The sequence below is a fragment of the Panthera tigris genome, chromosome D3 (genome assembly GCF_018350195.1).
Source record: "Panthera tigris isolate Pti1 chromosome D3, P.tigris_Pti1_mat1.1, whole genome shotgun sequence".
Lineage (NCBI taxonomy): Eukaryota > Metazoa > Chordata > Mammalia > Carnivora > Felidae > Panthera > Panthera tigris.
The window spans coordinates 43,841,743-43,868,503 of record NC_056671.1 but is presented as its reverse complement, the minus strand read 5'-3'; the positions used below and the strand labels follow the sequence as shown (position 1 = coordinate 43,868,503).

Here is a 26,761-nt window from a genome sequence, read left to right as displayed (position 1 = left end):
ACATAAACATTTTATCACATATGAAGACTTAGATATTGTATGGGTATGTGAATCCCCCTTCCACAAATCAAATTGAATTTGGTATATTACATTCCTCCTGGAAAGCTACAGAGAAGTTGCAGCCACACAGTTACGTTATTTCCCACTCAGTGTTTGCTTTATAATGAAGGAAAAATAAGCTATTTCTTAAGGAACAGGTGTAGTGCTAGTTAGTCAAGAGAATAGCAAACAGCAGTGGATGGCTGCCCTGGAAACAGCCTGGTGTCCTAGCAACAAGCACGTTCGTTTGCTTGGACTGCCCTGTAGAGTTCTGTCAACATAGGTAAAGGGCTTACCTACAGCACTTAAGCGACAGCCTTTCTGTTTCAGAGTAAAGTGAGGCCCATATATGTAAACCTGGAAATGAAGGAGAAACCAGATTATTCTGCTAAGCAACCACTGGCTTGGAAGGTAAAAGGATAGCAATATAGGGGTTAAATTTATTCAGATTTACTTTTCATCTAGAGGGGGCTGGAAGTAAGTTTCTTTCTTTAATTGTTGGCTCTCCTAAAGGAAGAATCAAAACTTTGGTGGCAGTGGCTAAGACTATGACCTATGACTCTGTTCTCCCTGCCTTCTTTGGGTTAAAAAGTGCAGTATTTTCCCAAAACTTCATTCGACCTCTGCCTCCATGAGTAGGCGAAAAAGGACAGGACCTATCCTGGTGGTGATTAAGTTGAAGCTTCCATTTTTGCACATATTTTAATTATAATCCTTAAATTCTATGAGAATACTTGAGATTTTTGATTTGGAAAATGTTCAAAATATCTCATGAGACCCATAGGAAATCTCAATGATTGGAACTAGCTATAGTATAGCATATAGGGCAAATTTTCTGAGGCCAGGGCAAAAACTTGATAAGATTTGTATTTGGCCCCTTACACTCTTTTATTCTTTCTTTCTTCTTGAGTGAGAGAGAGCAAGCACAAGGAGGAGAGGGGCAGGAAGAATCCCAAGCAAGCTCCACACTCAGCATGGAGCCCAATGTGGGGCTTGATCCCACCACCACGAGATCATGACCTGAGCCCAAATCAAGAGTCTGATGAACAACTGTCTGAGCCACCCAGGCATCCCATCCCTTACCCGCTTTTAAAAGATCCCTTCCACTTTGTCTTTTTCCATTTTTTCACCTTTCCACATTTATTTAATTGAGCCAGAAATTATTCTAATCATAGTGAATCATCATTGCCTTCTCTACAACTCTAGAGATGTACAAAAATAGTAGGTACCATACAAGCAAGTGATGAATTTCAATTCAGGAGTGGTATGTTCAATATTAGATCAAACATGTTTTTAGAGAGCTAGATGAATTGGAAATTTCGGTGTTGCCAGTTGAGAACCTATTACTTTTCAATACATTCTCAGTAAAATTGAACCTCAAAGAGATCTCTCCTAAAAGAACATCTACCTTCAAAATTTGGAATAAAGTATATTGAGAAACAGTATTTTTTTCTCCTGATTTGTTTGTGTGTGTGTGTGTATGTATATAATTTTATTATTGCATAGCAAGAAATAAAATACTTAAATAAAACATCTATCCCTTTTGAATGCCTTGACCTTGACCCTTTTATTGGTTGGTATAGCCTAGTAAGTCACACACACACACACACACACACACAAAGTGTTTTTCAGCTTTGCATAACTAAATCACCAGAAGCTAAAAAAAAAAAAGAAAGAAATCCCACTTTAATAATGAATCTCAGCTCTTAGTTTAGTTTCTAAAAAAAAATCAGTTTTCATTTAGACTTAATATGATGATATTAGGTTCCAGGAATCGGTAAAAACTAACATAAGAGAGTAATGACACAAATCATAAAATTAGTTTAAAAATTCAAGTGGATGCCTGAAAAATGTCTTTGGTAACTGTGGAGATAATTGTTCATAACAAAGAACATGTTGAGTAACTATATTGTTATCATTATGACAACAGGCTTTTAGAATGAAGTCTTAGACAGAAGGAAATGATTTCCTGCTTCCAAGTTGGTGACCAATCTAGATATTAAAGCTACAAATGACTTATATTGTATTTCAGCAGATTACATTTAATTAATTAGTAAAAGTAAAACACAAACAGATGAAAGACCTTTTCTGGAGTATGATTGACAAGGAAAAAACAAATGATATTGAGTGATGGTATGAGGGAACTTTCAGCAAAGCATACAGAGAGAAAGGAGGAAATAATCACAGATAAAGCCAACCAATATAAAGGTAGAGTCTTGAAGAAGACAAGAACATTTTTGTTAAAAGTGAATACAGGTATGTTGTACACCTGAAACTAACATATATTGTATGTAAACTATGCTTCAATTTTAAAAAAGTGAACATAGAGAAAGTTATATATGTGTACATTGCTGACAGCTTAGATAAGTGCCCAGATATATTTTATTTTAAGCAATGCCTTTAATTAAATGTAAACAGCAAATTCAGTCATTATGTCAACTTCTATTTTAGTAACATGTTTAAAGCAGATTACAAATCTCCTAGTAACCATGTAGTCACAGTTCTTCTTGAAAAAAAATTGTTTCTCAGCAGCAGTTGGTCCTGAAAGGCAATGTATTTGGTAGAAACAAACTTTTACACTGAGATGTATTATTTTGTAGGCAAGTGTGTGAATTTTGACTTGCAGTATGCTCATTGAAATGTATTTGGTTTTCTGAAGGATAGTTCCTCACAAAGTTAAACACAGGTTTAACAAAAGTTTTAAAGTCCTGTTAAGGATTTCCTAAGAGTTCTCATCTCACTTACTTCCATTTTACTTCTGCTTCTCTGTGGTCACTACTGCTGCGCAAGAAGCAATTTTGCAAGCATTAATATGGCTGTGAGCCATGTATGAGTCAATTAGATTGCCTATTTTTTAAATCTCTCTAACAGTTTATAGAACAGACTAACCCCTTCTCTCACACTGCATCAGGCCTGGATTCTGCCCTTTTGAGGAAGAATACATTAGACAAAAAAAAAAAAAAAAAAAAGCATCTCAATGAGATCAGAGCAGAAAGTATCAAACTCTTCTCCCTTTCCCCCTTTTAAAAATGATATACAAATGCCTCTTGAGATCTATTTGAAACACATGTGCAATGCTCAGAAAATAGTAATCCATCAGTAACAGGGTCTAACAGATTCCCCTATTCCTAGATACCCCCATCCCCAGCCCCTTATTCTTCTAGATTTGTTTGTTCTAAATTCACTAAGCCATGTTGCTTATCAAAATTGCAATTAACTTCCCATGAGAAACCCACTGTCTATGAATTCGGGTCTCTGTAGGTAGAAGAGAATGTCAGCAATGTGAAACATAGTCTGTTTAATATCATCCTAGGCCAGTACTTAACTGAACTAAATATAATGGACTAATAAAAAGAGTAGCATGGATAATACATAAGAAAACAGGAGATAGAAAAAAAATGTTTTTAATTGTCTCTGGGGGCAACAGACTTGCTTTCCTTCCTCTTTCCTTCCTTCCTTCTGCCCTTCATTTCTATGTGCTGATGAAACTTATATTAGCATTAGTTTGTATTCCTTAAGCACAGGGCAGATGCCTAGGCCACTGGTGATGAGAAGTAGGCTAATAGTGTGCTGAAGAAAAATTCAACCTGCAATTTCTACCTCATGTGTTTGTATCATAGGAACTACTTGGTTTGCCTTGATAAGATAATTAGATGCTATTTTTTTCTACATATACATTCCATATTAGATAATACAGCAATTGATGTTGGCCATTAGCTACATCCAGGTACCAGGTACCTGGGATTGTACCTCTTTTTGCTCATCAGTACAGCCCAAGAATCTAGCAGAGCATGGCACAGAATAGGCACTCAATAAATATTGAGGAATAAAGTGGCTTTAGTTTACTTTTTCTAAACATTTACAAATGCCAAAACTATTTGCACTTACCCAAGCATACCAGGTTCTCCACATCTCTCTGGATTTTGACCCATTGATAACCCAGTGTAGAATTTCTTTTAATTAGCTTTTTACCTATAGATTCCTACTTAGCCCTCACGTTTCAGATGGGGGAATAATGCTCCTGTGATGCTTAGGTGGACTCCTCTGTTTCGTGATGTTTCTTCCTACACATAGCACACAGCATCTTGTATATACTGTTCTCTTCTGGCACTGGGATTGCTTATTGGCTTAAGAGAATACCCTTTCTTTAGGCTATGAATTCTTTAATGGAACATATCTTTTCATCATTGTAGCCTCAACCCTAGCATGGGTCTGATTTGTTGGGATTCAGGCAATGTCAATTCAATGGAAGCCATTTCCTTTCATATCCCAAAAGGAAAAGTGAGATATCTACTCAAGAAGTTGGGATATAATCTGATGCATCTCAGAGTAGAAACATGACACAGTAAGGCCCTTGGGAGCACAAAGGAGAGCATAGTTATTTCTTCCTGAATATCAGGATTAGATTCTATAGAGAAGGTAACATTTGACCTGTCCTTGGGATAATGAGGAGCTCACCAAGTGGATAAGGTAGAAGACAGAACACTGTGAGCAAAGACATCAAAATTTAAAAGTACACAGTGCAGTACTGTAATTCTGCTTCCAGCTAAGATGGAATAACAGGAACCAGATTTATCCTCTCACCTGAAGCAACTGGAAATTTCATATTTCATAAAATATATGAAATGATGGTTTCAAGATATTATACACAGGTAACAAAGGATAATGACAGATGCAAAGTGGAAAACAAGTAACATGAGCCTCACGATTGGCTCAACTTACCTAGAGAGAGTTTCCAGGCCATGGTTCAAGGAGAAGGAAACTTAGGCAGGGCCTGCTTGTTTCCCTGGGTTGAGGGGAGCCAGGAGTCTCAGGAGACCAGGTGTCTATTGTTTACAACAAAATATACTGGAGCTACGAAGAGAAAGAACTCCAGAGACTGAAAAGATTTTCCCCTGGAGTCTTCAGCTGAGTACTGATTAACATTTACATGTGAAGACACTATCTGAGGCTGGGGAAAGAACAACCAAAAGGTTTAAAGGGAATAATCCCTGGAGTTAATCCATTGATGGAAATACTTCCTTGTCCTGATTCCAGAGTAGAAATCCTCATAACTAACAGAATATTGGCCAGAAAGGTTTTGCCTCAGTAGTGGGACAAAATTAGCCATGGATTCAAAGCCGCTCTAGTTGGACCTACCAAAGCTCAAAAGCAAGATCTGTGTACCAGTTTTCTATTGCTGTGTAACAAACTGCCACACATTTAGCAGTTTAAAGCAAAACCAAATTTATCTCACAGTTCTGATGGATTAGGAGTCCTGGTATAGGTTAGCTGGTTCTGCTCAGGACCTCACTGGGCAGAAATGAGGTGAGGGTGTTGGCTGTGGCTATGGTTCTCACTTGAGGCTTGGAGTCGTCTTCCAAGATCATTCAAGCTGTTGGCAGAATTCACTTTCATGTAGTTGTAAGACAGAGATCACTGTTTTCTTCCTAGGTGTTGGTGTGGGACCACTTTAAGTTCCCCAAGGGCCCTCATAGGTAACAGACCAGTGGGAATGTTGTCTCTAATGTTTATCATCTGTATCTTCTTTTAAAGTCTCTTCTGATTTGGTCAGGCCTACCCTGGATGATATCTCAATGCCTGGTTTAGTTCTAAATGTACGTAGAGGAGGGGCGCCTGGGTAGGTCAGCTGGTTGTGTCCGACTTCAGCTTGGGTCATGATCTCATGGTTCATGGGTTTGAGCCCCATGTCAAGCTCTGTGCTAACAGCTCATAGCCTGGATCCTGCTTCGGACTCTGTCTTCCTGTCTCTCTGCCCTTCCCTGCTTGTGCTCGCTCTCTCTCTCTCTCTCTCTCTCTCTCAAAAATAAGTAAACATTACAAAATTTTTTAAAAATGTATGTAAAGGAAATATTTAAGACAATTGCATTAAAACTGGGAGGGTAAAAGGATATAAAAATAAGCATGGTTTCTGTACTTTTTTTGAACTGGTAAATTGTCAACACCAGTAAACTGTGAAAAGTTGTACACATATAAAATGTAATACCTAGAATAATCACTAAAAAAGCCTATACAAAGAGATATATGCAAAAAAATACCACACATACATAAAAATGGAATTATAAAAATTGTTCAAGTAACCCATTAGAAAGCAGAAAAAAAGAACTCAGAGAAGCAAAACAAAAAGACAATAAACACAAAACAAAAAATGAAATGGCACATTTAAGTCCTAAAATAACAATAATCACATTGAATGTAAATGATCTAAAGCACAAGTCAAGGATGCCTGGATGGCTCAGTCTGTTAAGCATCTGACTCTTGATTTCAGCTCAGGTCACAATCCCATGGTTGTGGGATCGAGAACCAGTCAGGCTCTGTACTGGGTGTACAGCCTGCTTAAGATCCACTTTCTCTCTCTCTTCTTCTCTCTCTCTCTCTCTCTCCCTTTGCTCCTCTGCCTCTCACTCCTGTTCTTGCTCTCTCTAAAAAACAATAAAACATCAACTATAGAGCTAAAATATTCAAGATAATTTGGTATTGGTAGAAAAATAGACAAATGGATCAATGGAACAGAATAGAAAGCCCAAAAACATAGTCAACTGATCTTTGACAAGGGAGCAAAGGCAGTAAAATAGGAGCGATGATAGTCTTGTCAACAAATAGCCCTTGAACAACTGGAAATCCACACACACAAAAATGAATCTGGACACAGACTTTACACCTTTCATAAAAATTAATGCAAAAAGGCTATCGTGTAGGGGCGTCTGAGTGGCTCAGTCAGTTAAGTGCCTGGCTCTTGACCTTGGCTCAAGGCATGATCTCATCATTCGTGAATTCAAGCCCCACATCAGGCTCTGCGCTGGTGGTGCAGAATCTGCTTGGGATTCTCTCTCACCCCCCTCTCTTTGCTCCTCCCCTATGTGTGCTCTCTTTCTCTCTCAAAATAAATAAATAAACTTTAAAAAAAAAGGATCTCATGTAAATATAAAATGTAAAATAACTATAAAATTCCTAGAAGGGAACAAAGGAGAAAATCAATGATCTTGGTATGGTAATGACTTTTTAGATAAGACACCAAAGGCATGATCCATGAAATGGATAATTGACAAGCTGGACTCCAGTGAAATTAAAAACGTCTACTCTGAGAAAGACAATGACAACAGAATGAACAGACATGTCACAAAATGGAAGAAAATATTTGTAAAATATCTGCTAAAGGACTCTTATCCAAAATATACAAAGAATCCTTAAAACTCAACAGTAAGAAAGTGAACAATCCAATTAGAAAGTGAGCAAAAGACCTAAACAGACATCTCACCAAAGAAGACACACAGATGGTAAATAAGTAAATGAAAAGATGCCCAACAGTGTATGTCAGTAGGCAATTGAAAATTGAAGAAATGATGAGATACCACCACACACCTGTTAAAATGGCCAAAATGTGGAATGCTGATGACATCAAACGCTGACGTGAATATAGAACAACAACGGCTCTCACTCACTGCTGGTGGAATGCAAATAGTACAGCCACTTTGGAAGACAGTTTGACAGCATCTTATAAAATTAAACATACTCAAATATAATCCAGTAATCACATTCCTTGGTATTTACCCAAAGGAGTTGAAAATTTATATCCACACAAAAACCTACACACAGATGCTTATAGTAGTTTTATTCATGACTGTCAAAACTTGGAAGCAACCAATGTCTTTTAGTAGATGAATAGATAAACAGTAGTACATCCAGGCAACGGAATATTATTCAGCACTAAAAACAAAGAGCTATTAACCCATGAAAAGATATGGAGGTGAATTAAATGCATAGTACTAAGTGAAAGAAGCCAATCCAAAAAGGCTACATACTATGTGATTCCAACCATATGGCATTCTGGAAAAGGCAAAAATATGGAGGGGGACAGTAAAAGTGTCAGTGATGTCAGTGGTTATGAGGGAGAGAGGCTTGAATAGGCATAACACAGAATTTCGAGGGCAGTGAAACTACTCTGTATGATACTATAATAGTGAATACATGTCATTATACATTTGTCCAAACCCATACAATGTAAAATATCAAGACAGAACCCTAATGTTAACTATGGACTTTGGGCGATAATGATGTGTCACTGTTGGTTCATCAATTGTAACAAATGTACTACTAGGGGTAGAGGTGTTAAGTGGAGGAACATCTGTATTTCAGAGGCAGGGATATAACTATAGGAACTTACTGTACTTTCCACTCATTTTTTCTGTGAATCTAAAACTGTTCTAAAAACTGAAATCTATCAAACTTTTTTCAAAAATGAAGATATTTAAAACTGCTATTGTGAGTTATTTAGTACGTTTTACAGCATGTCTGTATGTGATTTCTTAGCCACTGAAATGGTTTAGTTCTTCAAATTTTTCATACCTTTATAATGTTAGAGGATACCATACTTCTATTAAAATATCAGATAAGAATATTCCTTCAAGGCATAAGAACTATAAAAACATACATATACTCATGAGATATGCAGTATAACTATACACACCGTATATTTTTGAAAAACCCTAAAAATTATATAAATATTTGGTCCTTCATACTAGATACTAGAGGAAGGAAAATTTTTTTAGCTTCCTCTTTTAATACAACTGAAAATAGTACAGAGTCTTTACTTGTATATTAAGATAGAGACACATACACAAATACACTTAAACACAAGCAAGACTTCAAGACTTCACAGACTATGAAGTCAGAGACCTTGTTCAAATTATGCTTCTGTCATATACTAGCTTCTTGACATGTATAAGTTAAATAATATTCTGAGGCTCAATGTGTCTTTATCTTCAAATGGAGATCTGTCAGAGGGTTATGATAATTAAAATGAGATAATCAGATAAAATTCTAGAAATATACAAGGTACATAATAAGGGCTTACTAAACATTGATAAACATAATAAATATTCATTACAATTACAAATATTAACTGTTATTACATTTATCCAACACCTTTCTGACATTTTATTCCATGTAATTTATGAAGTTTAAAATAAATAATATATCTTAGTGAAAAACTTGTATTTGTCTCTTTACGAAAAAAGTTAAAAAGTACTTATAATTAAAATTTTTAATCTTTTGGAATGCTTCTATTTAGAAATCAGATAATTACATTTTAATAGTGAGAAACTCAATAGCAAAATGAACAATTCACTTATAAATAATTGTGTTTTTATTTTTCACAAATGCCAATTCTTGGTCATTATGAATGCATTCTCCCTCTCCTAATTGCCTATTCAGTGAAAATGCATAAAACTCATTTATTTAGAGTGCAAGTAGTTGAGATAATCAAATAATCGAAAACATTTTACTCTTCATATTTGCAAAGAAAATCCCAATCAAAATTAATTCCAAATAGGCAAGCTGATTTTGAGAACTTTAAAATAAAAAAAAAATTTTTTTTAGATTATGCTTTCAACAGTGTTTCTTACAGATTCTATAAACAGGTGTTCATGTCAGTACATGGTGTTCAAAAATATGATGTTGAACCCACTAAAATCTTTAAGTTATTCTGAATAATGTAAGGAATTCATTATTTTTTTTTGTCAAACTCATATTTCAAAAAAACACATACACTGTATGTGCAGAGACTTTAAACTATGCTTTCCAGGGTAAAATAGGTGAAGAGGACTAAGAGGTACAAGCTTCTAGTAATAAAATAAGGAAGTCATGGGGATGTAACATATAGGATAGGGAATATAGTCAATAATATTTCAATAACTTTGTATGGTAACAGATAGTAACTAGATTTATCATGGGGATCATTTTGTAATGTGTAAAAAATACTGAATCACTATGTTGTACACCTGAAATTAATGGGATATTATATGTCAATTATGCCACAATAGAAAAAAAAGTACTATGGGTGGTGCCTGCATGGCTCAGTCAGTTGAATGTCTGACTCTTGATCTCAGCTCAGGTCTTAATCTCAGGGTCATGAGTTCAAGCCCTGCATTAGGCCCACTTTAGGAAAAATACTATGCTTTGCATAGACTAAAAAGCTGTATTATACAGTAAAACTGTATTCTAGCTGGCCTTATCTGAAACAGAAGTTTTATACACATATATGCATGTGTATATATATATATATGTATACGTGTATATATATGTATATATGTATATGTATATGTGTATATATATACATATACATATATGTATATATATATACATATATATGTTTTGTGTTTTTTTTTGAGCTATAGTGATGATTGAATATGAATTCTGAGAAGTTGAAGACTGGTATATAGCGGTGACATATTTTAGAAATGGCTAAGGAAAGATATTTAGCTTTTCAAATTTAGTCTTTAAAAGATAAGATGTACCATGTATGCTCATGGAAATATTTTGTCTTCTTAAAATACCTTTAAGTGGACATGGATTCATTGAAAATGATATGGACAGATTGAATCATTTTGTTGAAAATAGAAAGCAGAGGAATTAATATAAAGGATAAAGGAGTTTTAAAAATAATTTGCTTATGGGGTGCCTGGGTGGCCTAGTCAGTTAAAAGTCCAACTCTTGATTTCAGCTCAAGTCATGATCTCATGGTTCCTGGGACTGAGCCTTCCTTGCCTTGGCTTGAGAGATGGAGCCCTGTGTCTGGCCACATGCTGACAGCACAGAGCCTGCTTGGGATTCTCTCTCTCCCTTTCTCTCTGCCCCTCGCTCTCTCTCTTTATCTCACAAAATAAATAGATAAATTTAAAAAATAATAGTAATAATTTGCTTGCAATATGTGTAAGTCAAATCATTTTGCTATATGCTCAAACTTATACAATACTATATACCAATCATATTTCAACAAAACTGAAAGAAAAAATTTGCTGAAATGCCAACTGCTTCTTTTCATAAAGTGAAAAAGGAATTTGAAAGAAATATAAGCTAAAGGAAGACATCATCTTTCCCAGTTAAAACTAGGTTATTAAGGTAATAAATCTTATTGGTACTATAAAAAGCAATATTAATAACCAATATTAGAGTTTTATAGTTTATTAAATTATTTCTTATCAATTATCTTATTTGTTTCTCACAGCAATATCTGAGGCAGGCATTATCATAATTCCCATATTCCAGATGAAAAATTTGAGACTCAGAAAGCATACTCCCCATTTTCATCATTTAACTTTTCTGATGAATCACAAGAAAGATAATTTTCCCTTTCTCTAGGCAGTTAAGAGTTGTTTTCTGGGTTAGTGATTTTTTTTAAAGTCCCATGCTGGGGAAATAATGGTCATGTATAGGTGGCAAGGAGATACTATTTCCTACACATTGACACAGCAAACTATGATGGCCAATGCTGCCTTGTTAGGACTAAAACCAACCTTACAAAACTCTCCACTATTCTATAATCTGGAAATAGATATTAAGTCGATCCTGGCTCCCTCAGGAATTTAGCTTGGCATTTAGGGAGTGGGAATGTGTGTACTCTGGCATTAGGGGTCACTCTGATGCTCAGTCCCTCTGATGTTTACTAGAACATTAGTTAGGAGGGAATACAGGACAAGGAAACAGGCCAGAGGTCCCAAAATGTAAGATAAAACACAATAAGGTGTCCTAAATAGGATTTCAATTCATTCATCTACTATTTCAAACCACCACCATAGAATGCTTTCTAAAATTTTTCTTTTGCTAATGTGAGATTACCTTGTATTTGGAGGGCATATGTTTCAGTCGCCACACAACTCTCAATTTGTTCTGCAAGCCAAATAGTTCTGCTTTTAGAAACATGTAAACTACTGTAGTTATCTAACAAAATCACATTAAGATATATCACTGGGTGGAGCAGGGAAGATATGTGACTTGAGACTATGAGATGGAGTAATTCCAGTTTATGAATCTGGAGAGCTTATAATGAAGATTTGGAAAGATAAGTATTAGCAAGGATAAAGAGAGACATTACATAATCAGAAATGGATTACTCTGGGCACCTGGGTGGCTTAGTCGGTTGAGCATCCGAAACTTGATTTCAGCTCAGGTCATGTTCTTGGGATTGGTTCATGGGATTGAGAGCCCCATTGGGCTCTGTGCTGACAGCACATAGCCTACTTGGGATTCTTTCTCTCCTTCTGTCTCTGCCCCTCCCCTGCTCATGCTCTCTCTTTCTCTCTCAAAGTAAATAAATAAACATTAAAAAAAAAAAGAAATAGGTAACTCATCAAAAAGATGTACCAATCCTAAATGTGTATGCACCTAACAAGAGGGCATCAAAATATATGAAGCAAAAACTAATAGAACTAAACGGAAAATTCCACATTTATATAAGGAGGTATCAATACTTCTTTCTTAGAAATCAATAGAACAATTTAATAAAAAACCAATAGAATATAAAAGAACAATACCATCAATCAACTTGATCCTATTTACATTTATAGAATATTCTACCATCAGTATAATAATTTTTTCAAATGTATATGGAACATTTACCAAAATAGACCATAGTCTGGACCATAAAGCAAATCTTAACAAATTTAAAGAATTCAAACCATACAAGAATACGCAAATTCATAGAGACAGAAAGTAGGCTAGAGTTGCAAGAGACTGGGGGGAAGGAAGTTTTTGTTTAATAGGTTAAGAGTTTCTATTTGAAATAATTTTTAAAATTCTAGAAATAGACAGTGGTGATAGTTACATAGCATTGCGAATGTGTGTAAAGTCATTGAATTGTACACTTAAAAATTATTAAAATGGTAAAACTTTTTATGTATCTTTTACCACAGTAGATAAAATCAGTTGGAGAAAAATTCACATACACAGTATGTTAGCTGACCAGAACAAAATTAAGCAAGAAAACAATAGAAAGATATGAGTAAAATCTTCAAATATTTGGAAGTTAAACAACACATTTCTAAAATAAACCGAGTACCAGGGTGCCTGAGTGGCTCAGTCAGTTAAGCATCTGGCTCTTGATCTTGGCTCAGGTCATGATCTCACAGTTTGTGAGTTGGAGCCCCACATCAGGCTCTGCACTGACAGTATGGAGCTTGCTTGGGATTTTCTCTCTCTTCCTCTCTCTCTGCCCCTCCCAAGCTAGTGCTTGTTTTCTCTCTCTCTCTCAAAAATAAATATTTATTATTTTTTTTGAAAAATGTTTATTTATTTTGAGAGAGAGAGAGAGGCAGAGGGAGAGAGAAAGAGAAAGAGAGAGAGAGAGAGAGAGAGAAAGAGAGAGAAAATCCCAAGCAGACACCATGCTCAGAGTGGAACTCCATGTAGACTTTATCTCACTCTGTCTCTCTCTTAAAAATAAATAATAAACATTAAAAAATTCTTTTAAATCCTCAAAGATATATCAATTCCACACAAACTCTACCAGAAAATGGTAGAGAAAGGAACCCTTCCCAACTTATTGTATGAATCTAGCATTACCATGATAATAAGTAAAAAATATAAACAAAAGAGAAAAGGAAATAAACATAATATAAACATAGACACACACACAAAAAAACCTTTAAAATATTTGTAAATTGACTCCAGCAATATGTAGAAAGGATAATACTTCATGATAAGTTTGGGATTTACCCAAGGAATGGAAAGTTGGTTTAATATTTTACATTCTATGTAATTTACCCATATAAATACAATACAAAAGAAAAACTACGCAATCATCTCAAGAGATGCAGAAAAAACATCTATTATTGAATTTTTAGAAAGCTTATCAAATCAAAAAAAAAAAACAAAAACTTCCCATCTTAGCAGAGGATACCTGTAACTCACAAAATGATGAAAAACTGAATTCTTTTCTTTATGATAAGGTACAAGGGAAGGATGTCCACCCTCATTGCCTTTATCTAACATCGTACCAGAGGGCCAACCCAGTGCAATAAGACAAGAAAAAGAAATAATATAAATACATATTGAAAGGTAAGAAAGAAATCTCTCTCTATTGACCGACAGCAAATAGAGAATGCCAAAGAATGTATAAAACAGCTATTGGATCTAATGAGTGAATTTAGGAAAGTCATAAGATTATACTTTACATATAATATGCAAACATTAATTCTACTTCTGTAAAGTAGCAGAACCTATTAGAAATTGAAATTTGAAAACTATATGATAGTATAAAAATATGAAATATTTAGGTATAATCTAACAACATATATGCTAAAAATTATAAATTATTGATGTAAGAAGTAAAAGGGGACCCAAATAAATAGAGAGTACACTGTATTCATGGATTGGAAGGCTTTTTAGAATATCAATTCTCCTCAAATTAATCTATAGTTTTAATGTAATCTCTATCAAAATCTCAGCAGAGTATTTTGCAGAGATTAGCAAGTTGATTCTAAAACTTCAGAAACAAAAGACCTACAATAGCTGAAACAATTTTGAAATGGGAAAACACACTATTTGATTCAAACTTACTATAAACCTACGGTTGTCTAAACAGTGTAATACTAGTAAAGGAAAAACATATAGATCCATTGAACAAAACAGAGAGTTTAGTTTCATACAAATTGGTCAATTGATTTTTGACAAGGTTGCCAAAGAATTCAGTGGTGAATACTTTTTCAGCAACTGGTGATCAAACAATTTGACACCCACATGCAAAACTAAAAGAAAATTATCTTTCTGTTGTTGATTTATAATACAATTTTATTATGGTTAATTAACATACTTTGTATTATTTTATTTAAATTTGTCACGATTAGTTTTTGCTTCATGTATTTTATGTAAAGTCTCCTTATTAGGTGTGTACCGTACCTGCTTAGGATTGTTATGTCTTCTTGGTAAGTGACCATCTTCTTAATCTCTAATGGCCTTTTTTATCCTAATAATATTCCTTGTTTTGAAGCTTACATTGTCTGATATTAAAATAGTCACTCTGGCTTCCTTTTGCTTATTGTTTGCATAATACATCTTTTTCTATCCTTTTACTTTTAACCCATCTAAGTTTTTTTTTAACGTTTATTATTTTTGAGAGAGAGAGAGAGAGACAGAGAGAGAGCAAGCAGGGAAGGGGAGAGAGAGGGAGACACAGAATCAGAAACAGGCTCCAGGCTCTGAGCTGTCAGCACAGAGCCCGACGTGGGGCTCAAACCCACAGACTGCAAGATCATGACCTGAGCTGTTGTCAGCCACCCAACTGACTGAGCCACCAAGGCACCCCAGACCTATCTAAGTTTTTATATTTAAACCGGGTTTCTTGAGATGAACGTGTAGTTGTTTTTTTGTTGTTTTTTTTTTTTAATTTTTTTTTTAACGTTTATTTATTTTTGAGACAGAGAGAGACAGAGCATGAACAGGGGAGGGGCAGAGAGAGAGGGAGACACAGAATCTGAAACAGGCTCCAGGCTCTGAGCTGTCAGCACAGAGCCCGACGCGGGGCTCGAACTCACGGACGGTGAGATCATGACCTGAGCTGAAGTGGGACGCTTAACCGACCAAGCCACCCAGGCGCCCCTGTAGTTGTTTTTTTTTAATCCACTAGGACTACTTTGATCTTTTAATTGGTGTGTTTACTATTTACATTCAATATAATTATTGGTGTGGTTGATTTTAGGTTTACTATTTTGCTATGTATATTTTGTTCCCCTTTTCCCTCTTTTCTGCTTTCTTTTGGATAGTTTAAATAGTTTGAGTATTACACTCTATTTTATGTATTATATTTTGTTATTCTCTCTGTCTCCATTTCTATCTCTCTCTTTTTCTGTTTTTTTCTAGGGAAGAGTTTCTCAACAATAATACTATTGATATTTTGGACCAGATAATTCTTTGTTCTGTACAGCTGTTCTGTGCACTGTAGGACGTTTAGCAACATTTCTGGCCTCTACCCACCAGATGCCAGTTACACATTTCCCCCACTGATGGCTGTCTCCAAACTGCCAATTGTCCGCTGATGGGCAAAACTATTGCAAGTTGAGAACCACTGCTCTCGATAGCAGAGTAGAAATACTTAACATTTCAGAGTCTTCTTAAGTAATGTTTTAATTTTAAGTAATATGAGAAATTTACAACCCCATAAATCCCTTAATCTCTACCCTTTATTGCATAGTTGTCACTGTTCTAAATTAACATGCATTTAGAACCCCATCAGACATGAAAACTTTTCTTTCAATAATTACACATATTTTAAGGAACTTTTTAAAAAATGGTCTTCTATGTTTACCCAGATATTACTGTTTTTATTCTTCTTTCATTCCTAAAGTTCCAGGTTTCACCTGGTATTATTTTCCTTCAGTCTGAAGAACTTCCTTTAACATTTCTTTTAGTTGGTCATGTGTTCTCTAACTTAGTTTATCTTCTTCTGAGAATATCATTATGTCTCCTTCATTCCTGAAGGATATTTTGCTGAATGTAGAATGCTGGGTTAACGATTTTTTCCTATCATTTTAAAAATGTCATTCTATTGTCTTTTGGCCTCCATGGTTTCTGATGAGAAGTCTACCGTCATTGTTAACATCATTGTTCTCCTATATGTGATATGTCATTTTTCCTTAGCTGCTTTTAAGATTTTTTCTGTATATATTTAGCTTTCAGAAGTTTGATTATAATATGTCTGGTTCTGGTTTTCTTTGAGTTTATTCTGTTTTTGTTAACTAAACTTCTTGAATATGTAAGTTAATGTCTCTCACCAAATTTAGGAACTTTTCAGCCATTGGTTCCTCACTTTTTTTTTCTGCACCAATTTCTTTATAGGACTCCATTGTTACAAATGTGAGACTTTTTTTAAAATATGAAATTTATTGTCAAATTGGTTTCCATACAACACCCTGTGCTCATCCTAACAGGTGCCCTCCTCAATGCCCATCACCCACCCCCCCTCCCTCCCATCCCCTCTACCTCCCACCCCCCATCAACCCTCAGTTTATTCTCAGTTTTTAAGAGTCTCTTATGGTTTGGCTGTCTCCCTCTCTAACTTTTTTTTTTCCCCTTCCCCTCCCCCATGGTCTTCTGAGATGGCCAACAGGCACATGAAAAGATGCTCAATGTCACTCCTCATCAGGGAAATACAAATCAAAACCACACTGAGATATCACCTCACACCAGTCAGAGTGGCTAAAATGAACAAATCAGGAGACTATAGATGCTGGAGAGGATGTGGAAAAATAGGTTCCCTCTTGTACTGTTGGTGGGAATACAAACTGGTGCAGCCACTCAGGAAAACAGCGTGGAGGTTCCTCAAAAAATTAAAAATAGATCTACCCTATGACCCAGCAATAACACTGCTAGGAATTTACCCAAGGGATACAGGAGTGCTGATGCATAAGGGCACTTATACCCCCATGTTTCTAGCAGCACTTTCAACAATAGCCAAATTATGGAAAGAGCCTACATGTCCATCAACTGATGAATGGATAAAGAAATTGTGGGTTATATACACAATAGAATACTACTTGGCAATGAGAAAGAATGAAATATGGCCTTTTGTAGCAAAGTGGATGGAATGGGAGAGCGTTATGCTAAGTGAAATAAGTCATACAGAGACAGATACAAATGTGAGACTTTTGATATAGTCCCATGACTCCCTGAAATTCAATTCCACTTTTTTCTCTTTGTTCTTCAGAACTATCTTTAAGTCCACTCTTTTCTCTGTCATCTTCCTTCTGCTTTTGAGCTCAACCAGTAAAATTTAAATTTCAAAGATTGTATGTTTTAAAACTGTTTTGTTCTTTTTTTGTAATTTAATTTTTTTTGCTGAGAACTTTACCTTTCAAAAATTTTATTTAATGTGTGTTTACCTTTACTTCACGGAGCTTATTTTAGTATCTCTTGTTTTAAAGTCTTTGTGTTATAATTTCAGCATCTGTGTCATCTTAGGGTTTGCACCTGTTCATTGTCTTTCCCTGAAGAATTGGTCACATTTCTTAGTTCTTTGCTTATCAGGTAATTTTGGAATGTATTCTGAACTTTTTAAATATTAAATTGTGTAGATATGAATACTGTTAAAATACTCTAAGGGATATCATCATCATCATCATCATCATCATCATAATCATCAATGTTTTAGCAAGTGGTCAATCCAGTTAGCTTCAGACTATAAGTTTTTAAAATCACTTTCTAGACAGCAGGCAAAACGACTGGGTGTGCAACGTCTTGCTCAGAAATCTCCATCAAGAATGCAGATCCTTCATGCCCCCAGGAACTCCAGACTTCCCCATGCTGGAGTCTGAGCGTCTCTCAGCCCATGGCTGCTGGGCTGCCTGCACCAACTTCTTGTGCACTAGAAAGGGAATTCTACTGTTTGCTGAGATTATATTGTGCCAGGTGATTCTAATCTGGTTCAGCATCTCAACGCCAGGATACTCTTCTCTGTTGGTGGTTGAGATGGTCTGTGCTGAGATATTCTTTGTCATTTACATATGTGATCTACACACCAAGATACAGTTCATTCACTGGCCTTGGACTAATTTCTCCCGAGCCCTCATTGCAGCCATCCTCTACCTGATCACCTCCATTGTTGTCCTTGTCGAGAGAGGAGATCGGTCTATAAATCATTGCAGGGTCACTGGGCCTCATCCCTACGTGCCCTTGCGGTAATAAAGACATACAGCAGCCCGAAATGACTGTGCAGATGTTCAGTGTTGGTGGACTCCCTTTATTTCTCTTTGATCTCTGGTTGGTGGTTTAATTCTTAGTTCAATTCTCAAAGCTTTTGCTATGCAGCTTTGGGACTGTCCTATGCATATGCAGCTCAAGAATAAACTAGAATCCAGTATAGTTTTTTACACAGTATTAAGGCATCCTCTTCACCTCTTTCCAGGTTTCCTCCTATGCTTTCTGCCCCCACAGAGACCCCTTTTCGCAGTTCTTTTGTGCAGAAAGGAGAGATTTCTTTTTAGAGGTTTGACTGCTTATATCACGGCTGCTGAGCATTTCTGCACATGGGGCCCACCCTTGGGACAAAGCCACTGGAAAAAGGGTGGGGGGAAGGGGCACATGGGTGGCTCAGTTGGTTAAGCCTTCGACTTTGGCTCAGGTCATGATCTCGAGGTCTATGAGTTTGAGCCCCACATTGGGCTCTGTGCTGACAGCTCAGATCCTGGAGCCTGCTTCAGATTCTGTGTCCCACTCTCTGCCCCTCCCCTGCTCTCTGTCTTTCTCTCTCTCAAAAATAAATTAATAGTAAAAAAATTTTTGAAAAGACAAAAGAAACAAAAGGTGGGGAGGGAACAGAAAACTCATTTTCAAATGTGTTGCTTCTCAAGTTTTGACTCCACTTCACAATCTGCCTGATTTCCATTTATGTTTAAGAGTCCTCATGGGGCACCTGGGTGGCTCAGTTGGTTGAACGTCCGACTTCGGCTCAGATCATGATCTCATAGTTCGTGGGTTTGAGCCCCGCGTCGGGCTCTGTGCTGACAGCTCAGAGCCTGGAGCCTGCTTCCGATACTGTGTCTCCCTCTCTCTGTGCCCCTCCCCCACTCACACTCTGTCTGTCTCTCCTTCAAAAATATAATAAACATTAAAAAAAAAATTTTGTTTTAAAAGAGTCCTCAGGTCATTGTTTTTGTGTATTTTGTCCAGAGCTTTTTAGTTGTAATCAGAGAGATAGGCCACAGTGGGTGCAGTCTCATTTGGTCAGAATTGGAAGCCATATTTTGAGAGTAGATGTAAGAAATACATTTCTTTAGGATGTTCCATAATGGAAGAGTAAGGTCTTGGAGATCACACAGCCCAATGGAACTCCCTCACTAGTTGCCTGGGGTAGGAAGGGGGTAAGGGTGCTAAGTATAGACAACACCAATCAAGTATATTCTTAAAATAACTGACCAAATCAGAATTCAAGCATTCTAGTTATGCTGAGACATCTTGATGCCCTTTCTCATACTCTTCTTCAGTGGGTAGTTTGCACAAACATCCTTTAGTGATGTCTAGGATAGTGATTTAGAAATTGTGCTATTCAGAGCTTTAGGCATTCCATAGAGCCTGTTCAAGGCCAAAGTAGTAGCGAGAGGGTATACTCTCTGAAACCACTCCCTGCTTCAATTAAAGCAGTACACTTTTATCTGTTTTTCATATTAGACTGTGTCATAACATGTCATAACAACTAAGATTTACATTGGTAAAAAGCAAAAAAAGAATCATAGAAAGCCACCAGTTTGTGGTAAAGATCCTGGGACTGATTAGCAGTTGGCCATAGGTAATGGTGCTTTCCAACTCTTCTCTGATGCTCCTCTAGATAGGAAATACTGAGGACTTGTCAGGGATTGCCTGGGGCACTAGGGAGGGCTCCATGGTAAAGTGTTTCTGCTTCCCTAATTTAAAGTTGTGGTCTGAATCCTAGAAAATACTTTAGTTGTCATTAGCTTTTGTGCTTTTCTCCCACACTGCCATAGCAAACTAGCTTTGGTTGACAACTTAAAGTTATCAAACCAAGATGATACTGACCTATTTTATCCCTTTGGAGAATATTTGTGTTTCATGAGAATCTTGAGAATGGCAAATACTTAACACAAATTGTTTTAATACTTGCATTTAAGGTATCAGGCCAGTAGGGGAAGATACTCTTCCTTGGGTGTCTTATAATACCCAGGTTATATAAAGTAAGTCAAACAATCATGGACCCACACCTCAGGGTTAGAAAAATGGCTGAGTAATAATAGCATTTAATAGTTCTTCTCCCAACTTTCTATTAAATATTCACTAAGTAGAAAGATGAAAATGCACAACAAACTCCCAAAGACTAAAAGTCAATCATAAAAGACATTTCTGGAAATATTCCTATTATTAAATTTTCAATAGTGCCAAATTAAGAAACAGAATTGATATCTCAGGCACACAGCATCTTTTGAAGGAAAGCACAGCTAGAAAATAGGTAGAAAGAATTCTGTGTCATACTTCCCCATGATTTCCCTCACTACTGCCCATAGTTTGGGAACACAGAGCTTCACTAATGAGAAAGATAGGCAGCCATGGCCTTCACTGTGTGGAAACAGACTTCTGAACAGAGTCCCTTCCTTTCATAAGTGTCTCTCTTAATTAATTCAGTTTCTATAATCCCTAGCACATAGTAAAGCTAGGATAAAGAGAATGGATATCTTGGTATATTTAATACTCTCAAAAGTAAAGAATTTCAGGTCAGGTAGAGGAACACTAAAAGTAGTGAAAACTCAGGGAGGGGTAAAGTTGTCGTGCACCACTCAATGTCATTAAAGAGGAGTCAATACAGTTAAATTCTCTATGTTAAACATCCTCTTTCTAATAGAGAATCAGGAAGTGATTCTATCTCATTTCAGAGGAAACACACAAGATAAATGCCTGTTAAGCAATAAAAACTGGAATAGGCCTGTGCATATCGAATCACAGACTATTAGAGAAGGAGAGTCAATCAGTACCTAAGTTAGATGAGGGAAGTAAACAGCAAAACTCCTCACCTTATCTTTTTTCAAACTCTGGGCCTAGATATTTTTTTCCCACCTCCAAGTTGAGAAAATTGTGAAAGGAGTGGGACCTATGGAATACATTAAAAAAAAATTTTTTTTAACGTTTATTTATTTTTGAGAAGAGAGAGACAGAGCATGAGCGGGGAAGGAGAGAGAAAGAGTGAGATACAGAATCTGAAACAGGCTCCAGGCTCTGAGCTGTCAGCACAGAGCCTGACACAGGGCTCGAACTCATGGACTGCGAGATCATGACCTGAGCCGAAGTCGGACGCTTAACCAACTGAGCCACCCTGGCACCCCCCCAATGGAATACATTTTTGCGTACAAGACAAGAGAAATAATCTAAGAGTTTTTAAAAAGTTTTCATCTTCATCTACTACTGATTTACTACAGGAACAAGAAAAAATATTAGAAAGCTTTAAAAAAAAACATGTCCATTGAGAATGAATAAACAAAATGAATATATGTGTATATGAGTATATATGTATAATGAAATATTATTTAGCCTTAAAAAGGAATGACATTCTTACATACGGTACAATATAGATGAAGACATTATGTGAAGTGAAGTAAGTCAGACACAAAAGAACTGATGTTACATGATTCCACTTGTATGAGGTACCTAGAATAGTTAAATTCACAGAGACAAAATATAGAATAATGGTTTCCAGGGGCTCAGAGGATGAGGGAATGGGAAGTGGTTGTTTAATGGATATAGAATTTCAATTTGAAAAGATGGAAAGTTCTGGAGATGGATGGATGGTTGCACAACAATGTGAGTATACTTAATATCATTTTACTGTACACCTAAAAATGGTTAAAATGGGGGGTGCCTGGGTGGCTCAGTCAGTTAAGCGTCCAACTCTTAATTTTGGCTCAGGTCATGATCTCTCAGTTTGTGGGATTGAGCCTCACATCTGGGCTTGGGATTTTCTCTCTTCTCCTCTCTGTCTGCCCCTCCCCTGCTCTCTCTCTCTTAAAATAAACAAACATTTAAAAAATTTTTTAAGATTAAAATGTGAAATTTTATGTTATATATATTTTACTACAATAAAAAATGTCACAAAATGTATAAAACTAAAGAAGTCAGTCACAAAAAAGTAGGTACTATATGATTCCATTCCTGTGAAATTCTAAAACATGTAACCTAATCCTTTTTTTATAAGTTTTATCTATTTACTTTAAGAGAGAGAGCATGAGTGGGGGAGGGACAGAAAAAGAGAGAGAGAGAGAGAGAGAGAGAGAGAGAGAGAGAGAGAATCCCAAGTAGGCTCCATGCTTTCAGTGCAGAGCCTGATGTGGGGCTCAATCCCACAAATCATGAGATCATGACCTGAGCTGAAATTAAGTCAGTTGCTTAACTGATCGAGCCACCCAGGTGCCCCAACACATAACCTAACCTAATGGTAATAGAATTAGTCTATGGTGATCGAAATCAGAATATTAATTAACCTTGGTGAGGGATTTATGGATAGGGCGAATGAGGAAACAGTTGGGAGTGTTGAAAGTATTCTATAGTTGATTTGAGTATTGTTCACATGAGTGCATTTTATGTAAACTCTATTGAGTTGTACACACTATGTTTGTCCATTATACTAGATATAAGTTATGTCTTAAAAAAATCTGTGTCTATGAAATACAGGCTATTAAAAAATAGAGCAGGCCAAATTGAAATAAAAACAGATTAGGGTGAGAAGAAAACAAACTAGAAAAGGCTTCAAGGAACCCAAAATTTAGAAATGCAGTAACTCAAATAGAATCCATTCTGGAATCAGTATATAGCCGACTTCTTGGTGCAGAAAATCAAATCAGTGTTTCAGAATAAAAACTCGAAAAGCTTTCCCAGAATGTAGAAGACCAAAGAAATAGAGGTGAGGACAAAGATGAGATCCTAATTACCAAGAGTTGTTCCAAAAGAAGAAAATAAGAAACGGAGCATGTGCAGTAAACTTAGACAAAAATTTTACTTTACTCAGGTAAAGAAAGACCTGAGTCTTTTAAGGTGTTCTCGTTTTCGGGAAAAATAAAATTATGACAAGAGATCCACCTCTAGAATTATCCCAGTGAAGGTTTTGAATTTCAGGAATCCTACAAGAGCTAAGTAAGAAAATGCTGCCAGTAGAGCAGCAAGACACAGGTTGGTCTTCTAATTTCCTCAGTAGCACTAAGTCTAAAAAAGTCTAAAAGAGTAAATCTAATTAATTTTTAAGGCAAAAATTTGTGGACCCAAAAAACTGCCTATCCATGTTTTCACTGATGTGTGAGGAACAACAGACATTGTTAGAGATATGCTAGATCTCACCTAAGTATTCTTCATTTTAAAATTATTTAAGGTTTTACTTTAGACCACTCAAAAATGAGTAAAAATTAAAATGCAAGAAAACAGATTCTCTACAAGGACTGGAAACAAATATAGAAGTCAAACATACAGAAATAAATCAAATTGTTATAATGTAGTTACAAACCTGAAGATAATATTGTCAAACTTGAAAAAAAGGATTGTAGTATTTTCAGAAAAGAAGGCGGAAAGATAAAGTTGGGCAGAAAATGTGCCAAGTTTCCTGTGCAAATAGGAAGTTCTCAAAAGTTAGTTTTATTCTTAAAATTTGTAATCATAAAAATGCATACTCAGCATTATGTTTAAAGATAACTATTAGTAGACTAAAAATAAGAAATCTTTATTCCAAAATCCAAATCACTGCAGAAGCAAAAGGAAAAATAAGTTCAAGATTATATAGAAAAATATAGGAAGCAAAGACCATGACTAAGTAGGAAATTTAAAAAAGAAAAAATGAATGAAAGCCATGGTACCTATGAGACTTTCTTTTTAAAAAATATTGTAGAGACCATATAACTGAAAGAAGAATCAAAATAAATAGGAGGGACTCGTGCATGAAAGTATTAATTGCAGCATTGTTTGTAATAGCAAAAGACTGGTACCAACTTAAATGTCTATTAGTAAGGTACTAGTTAAATAAATTGTTGTGCATGTAACAAGTGAAGTACTCTACAGCAGTTAAAAAGAATGAGTTTTATATTTACTGATACAGAACAAAATCTAAGGCACATTGTCAAGATGGGGCGGCAGTGGGGGGGACGGGTGGGAAGCGAGACAGAGAAAAGTCTATATAACAAATATGATTGTGCACCTATGGAAAGAATACAAGAAACTGCACAGCTGTTCCCTTTTGTGTTAAGGAACTAGTGGCTTCTGGACAGAGGTGGGAGGAAGAATTACTTTTCATTATGTACCATGTTGTATCTTTTGGATTTATATGTCATATGCAAGTATTAACTATCCAAAAAATAATTATGTAAAATTTACAGAATATGGATTGGAATAAGAACTCCTTCTTGACCCCTGTAAGTACTTAAATTCACTGTATGTGTATGATGCTGAAGTTGCTATATTTGGCTTAGGTACCAGGAGAAGTAGAAAAAATCAGTTCATGGACAGAGGAAAAAGAATAAAATAGACCGACAAGAAGCAGAGATGAGAACCATTTTGGCTTGGAAAGACTAGAGAGTATCATTGGTTCCTCAGAGTTTCTCAATTCTTTTGTTCTATTTTATATTTTCATATTTTCCAAAATTTTAAAAATAAGTATGTACTATTTTTATAATGAAAAGTATGATTGTTGCTTTTAAAGTCCTAGCCTATGCCCTAGGGAATGAATAAAGCAGCAATGACAAGAGCACATAAACCAAAACAAATGTATAAATTCAACTAGCAGAATATTTATACTGTCTGCAAAAGAAGGGGTGGGGGGTAAAGGGCATATATAGAGTATATATGGGTAATATTTATATGTTGATGGGTGGGTATGAGGAATCAATGCCTCTATTCCAGTTACAGAGATTTTAGGGAAAATGTTATATTTCAGGAGGGCTTGAAATGATGGAAGAGAGATAAAAATAGTGAAATGTCAGAAAGACATTTTTCTCTTTCTAGGTGTTTGGTATGGAAGTCAAAGTTGAGACTGAAGAGGAGTGATAAAAATTGTGACAAATAAAAAAGGGAAGTAAATATGGGATGATGAGCCTATTGATGCCAAAAAAGGCAATTCTCCAATTTAAGGGCACCAAAGAGGGAGATATAAGAACCTAAAAGGCAGTGGGTCAGAAAGCACACTTAAGTCTAAGGACTCAGTGGAGTGGTGCTGGATAGGAGGGTGAAATTTGGATGGGAGGCTGTTGCAAAAAATGAGAAGGAGTATGTGACCATCTGTATGTATCCGTTATTATCTCCTTGATCTAAGCTTCCCTCTCTTACTGTGGTCATGCACCCACATCTCAGGGGTTCCACAAACGTAACAGTCCCTGTCCTTGGAAAAAATTGTACTATCAGTTATTTGCATGCTTGAGCTTGTGAGTATGGTATCAGTAGGGTCCCCAAGATGGCAATGACGCAGAGCAGGAAAGTAATTGTTTTACAGAAATCTGTTTCTTTCTATTTCTGCATTCTGTTTCTAGGGTCAATGCAAGTATATTTGCAGTTGAATGGAACAGAGCTTCTAGGAAATAAAAAACAGATGTTGGAGGAAGGCATTCAGGGTGAGTCAGGAGAAGCCCTTAAGGCACTCTGTGCTCACGGCTGGCCCTACACTTTTCCTTGCTTTTATCTCGATAGACACTGGAATTCCCAACTCTGCCTAGGCTGCACCAAGGCTGTAGTGGATTTAAAAATGTCAAACTACACTGACTCCCAAGCCTGAATGTCCTGTGGAAAGAAAAGAATAGTTTGACTGATCTCATAAAGAGTACCCTTAGGCAAAGGAACATATTCTTCCTGATTCACTTCTCAGATGTAGAGAAATATGGACATATAAACTACTTTGGGGTAAATATTAAGCATATAAAACCAAGTTCTTAAAACTGAACCTAAATTTTTACAACTTTCTGTTTATTAAAGTAGTTCAGAATCAAGTGAAATCGTTTTACATTAAAGAAAATTTTAATGCTATTTTGGAAAGTTGTATTAAATATAGTAAGTATCAAACTTGTTTGGAAATTTTAGCTAAAGTTTCTATAGGAACTTAGCCACATCACATTCTTAACACATTTGTGGTATGCATTTTTGAAATTACTTGCAATTTACAGTACTGAATTATAATTGATATGCAATTTACACTACGTACCTGATTATTAGTACATTTTTTAGACAGCATAAGACATTACGCACTAAATTGAGAAAATATAAAAATACATGTAAAAATGTATTTATATGGGAATATAACTTCATAATACTTTTTAAAATCCAGAAGCATTCATTAATTTGTTTAAAAAGCCTTTATATTTCTTTTTTTTTTTTTTTTTTAACGTTTAGTTATTTTTGAGAGGCAGGGGAGAGGCAGAGAGAGAGGGAGAGAGTGGATCCAAATGGGCTCTGCGCTGACAGCAGACAGCCTGATGTGGGGCTTGGACTC

General features: G+C 35.9%; 2 long non-coding RNA genes across 2 annotated transcripts in view; one reads left to right on the top strand and one right to left on the bottom strand.

Moving 5' to 3' along the window:
* Positions 1–342: 342 nt before the first annotated feature.
* The window catches only part of LOC122232745, a 30,558-nt gene continuing 4,139 nt past the window's right edge, over positions 343–26,761 (bottom strand). Inside the window, exon 3 of the long non-coding RNA XR_006210134.1 lies at positions 343–396. This is a non-coding gene — a long non-coding RNA (uncharacterized LOC122232745). The remainder of the gene's footprint in view (positions 397–26,761) is intronic.
* Positions 2,094–25,495, top strand: LOC122232744. Its single transcript, XR_006210133.1, has 3 exons — positions 2,094–2,295; positions 13,764–13,872; positions 25,288–25,495. It is a non-coding gene; the product is annotated as an uncharacterized LOC122232744 (long non-coding RNA).